This window comes from Artemia sp. Qi Xiang Cuo, chromosome 17 (assembly GCF_049724085.1).
Source record: "Artemia sp. Qi Xiang Cuo chromosome 17, ASM4972408v1, whole genome shotgun sequence".
Lineage (NCBI taxonomy): Eukaryota > Metazoa > Arthropoda > Branchiopoda > Anostraca > Artemiidae > Artemia > Artemia sp. Qi Xiang Cuo.
In genome coordinates this window covers 49273752-49277311 of record NC_142810.1, presented here as the reverse complement: position 1 = coordinate 49277311, position 3560 = coordinate 49273752, and the positions used below count along the sequence as shown (strand labels likewise).

General features: G+C 33.9%; 1 pseudogene; it reads left to right on the top strand.

Moving 5' to 3' along the window:
- Window positions 1-310: 310 nt before the first annotated feature.
- On the top strand, window positions 311-588 carry LOC148942298 (large ribosomal subunit protein eL20 pseudogene; annotated as a pseudogene).
- Window positions 589-3560: the final 2972 nt, after the last annotated feature.

The following is a 3560-nucleotide window of genomic DNA, read 5'->3' as shown; positions in this document are numbered from 1 at the left end:
ACAAAAGCATTTTTTGCACACGTCACATTTATATGGCCTTTTTAATGTATGTGTTCTTTGATATCTTTCAAACTCTTCTTTTTTTTTTTGCTTTGCAAGTCACTATTACAAAATGGGTTCTGAATATTAAATCGTTTTTCATCGGGTTTAGATTCACTGGAAGTTTTTGCATGTTTTGAAATCACTTGATTAAGGATCTTTAACTCCAACAGCTAATAAAAAGGGGAGAATCACAAACGGATAGATCCAGAAAATCATATTTAACTTTACTAAAAACAATCCTAAAAAGGTCTTTTTACTAAAAAGATCTGGCAAACACAAAATGTACAGGGAATACAGAGACCTTACTGTTGCCAGTGCTGTGACTCAATGCTACAGGGATATGGCTGCCCGACACAGAGCCAGAGCACACTCTATCCAGATTATCCGAGTTGAAGTTGTTGAAGATGTTAAAACCCGTCGACCCCATGTGAAGCAGATGCATGAAGTGGGTCTCAGATTCCCAATGCCACATCGTGTCAACACGTTGAAATTGAAGAAATTGTCTTACACTAAACCCAAATCATTCTTCGGTTAATTTTGTATGACCACTCAAAAAAAAAAAAAAAAAAAAAACAAACCCCATTTCTGGCTAAGTGTTTCTATTTCTCATAACATCCAAAACAACAAAAAAGTTACCGTCATAACAAAGATTATTCGAAAAAAATAAATAAATACGGATTGAAAGTTTATTATATATACTGATATTAATTCCTTGAAGACCTAATAATTTGAAGTTAAAAGGTCCTAAAAAGGTCTTTAAAAGGTCTTAAAAGGTCTTTGAAGTCCTAAGAAGTAACTGAAGTTAAAAAAGCGAAAATGCTTAAAGTGTATTATGTTTTCAATAGAGTGCGAATTATGTTTTGGTCTTGACAATGCACAGAGAGCGTCAGTCCAACCCTTCTTAGGTTCTACTCATTTTGAGTTTGACTTAGTTATTGATTCTAACCTCTATTCATTTTGGGTTTCAATGATTTATTGATGTTAATTTAAAGTGGTATTAATCCTCTAATTTATTTGACTTTATTTCTTCCAATATTTGGATTATTGAGTCCTAACTTTTTTTTAAGCTTTTTTTTGTAAAAAGTTCTCCAAATTAATTTCTTTTCGATTTAATTGACATAGTCTTTTTCATTGGTAAAGAAAAACATATTTGAAATCTGTTTTCTCTTCCTTGACAAAAATTCAGATTTTGGTTTTCAATTTACATGTTAGACAAAAATTTTCAGCGATATTTAGCAATATACGCCTTTTTGAAAATCTGAATACGCCTTTTTAAAAATCAGTATATTTTAATATAGTTTACACCTCAACTTTCCCTGAAACTTAAAACTTAAGCCTAATAGCCTAATAGTCTATGAAACTTAATAGCCAATTTTGTTCCTAAAAAACTATATTTATGCTATTTTGACAACCTTGTTGCACTTACACTCAATGGATTTAGTTCAGTGGTAAGATCGAAGGTATTAATAGCAGTGAAGACGCTATCTTATTTTCGTCAAACATATTCATGAAGGCTCAGATAGAGTAGAAATTCCAGCAACAATATATTTCTTTTTGGTCTCATACATTTTTGGTCCACCAGAGTAGAAACTTTCCCTGAAAGTTTCTACTTTATATCCCGGTTATGAAAAATCCCCCCTTGATGTCTTGACAACCTGTATGCACTTAAATCATTTTTATTCAGTTCTATAATAGAAGTAATAGTTGTAGAAAAACTTGCAAAAGTTGTAGAAAAATTGGTAGCTCAGGAAGATTCAGCTTAATACCCTAAGGCGATACTGGTATATTGCTAAAACATCCATTTAATAGCCCATGAGTGGGTTTTGATTCAGTTCAACATCTCCTCACCATTCCCTGAAAATGTCACTAATATCATTAGCATTAGTAATAGTAGAAAACGTAACGGTAGAACTATTGGAAGTATAATTAGTGATAGCAGTAGTAGTAATAGCATTTACATTGTACCTTTTAAGTCTTGTTTAATATTCCTTCCTCATACCCTGATAGTTTAAACTTAATATTTTAATCCGTTTCTGAGATGTTGCTGATAAGCCCTTTTGAAAGCCTGTATGTACCTAGTGTGTTTTGATTTAATATAACGTCCCCAACAGCAGTCCCTGAAAATCCGACATTAACACTATTAGCCTTAGTAACAGTAGTACTAACAGCAGTAGTATTACTACTACTGCTTGTAATAGTGGTATGCACATAGTGCATTTTTATTAGTTCAACCTATACCTCAACATGCCCTGAAAGTGTCAACTTAGTACTCTAAGCCGTCCTTCATATAATGCTATTTCTTACGCTCATGAAGCAACATACATCAAGATACTGTATTTTGATTCAGATGAACATCCTCCCGAACATTCCCTGAAAGTTTCACAGCAACACCCTTAGCTACAGAAATACTTCTAGTACTACTACTAGTAGTAGTCGTAGTAGTAGCAGCTCTAATAGTGATAGTAACAGTACCAACTGTAATAGTAATAGTAGAGTATGCACATGAGGTCTTTTGGTTAGTTCAAGATCCCCCTTAATATGATATGTAAGGTTAAACTTAACTCCCTAAACTATTCCTAGGATATTTCTGACATGCCTTTTTGACAACCTCCGCGTAAGAGTGTGTTTTGAAATAGTTTATCATCACCCTCAACATTCCCTGAAAGTTTCATCTTCATAAGCTTAGCCTCAGTAGTAGTCGTAGTAAAAGTAGCAGCAGCAGTAATGGTAGCAGTGAGTACAGAGTGCCATTTTCTTAATTCAATATCACTTTTAGCACACTCTGAAAGTTTCAGCTTAATAATTAAAACTGCTCCTAGCACGTTGCTCATATATCCTTTTCACCACCTGAATGCACATAGTGTTTAATTTCGTTCAATACTCCATAAAATTTTTCTTGAAAGCGTCACCTAAATATCCTTACCCTTCGTAAAGGTAGCAGTTATAGGAGTAGAAATAGTAGTAAAAGTGGTAACATGAAAATAGTGCTATTTGTTGTTGAAAATCCCTCTCAGCACGCACTAATAGTTTCAAATTAATACTCTAAGCCGTTCTGAAGATATTGCTAATAAACCCGTTTTAAAACCTGCATGCATATTGTCTGTTATGATGTATTTGAAGCTCACTCTAATCTTTCCCCGAAAGTCTCATCTTAATACAATTAGCGTCACAAGTAGCAGTAATAAAGCAGTAACAGTAGAATGCTCGTAATGCCTTTTGGTTAGTTCCAAATCCGCCTTAACATACCCTGGAAGTTTCAACTTCTAAGCCGTTCCTGAGATTTTGCTGATACACCATTTTGACAATCTACGTATTTATAGTGTGTTTTGATTTAGTTCAATGTTCCCCTAAATATTCCCTGAGAAACTCACCTTATATCCTTAGCTTTAGCAGTATCAACAGCAGCACTACCAGTAGCGGTAAACACATAGCATTTTTTTCTTCTGCATCCCCCTCCCCCCCGATAAACATTGAAAGTTTCAATTTTCTATTTAAAACAGTTTCTGGGGCATTGTTGA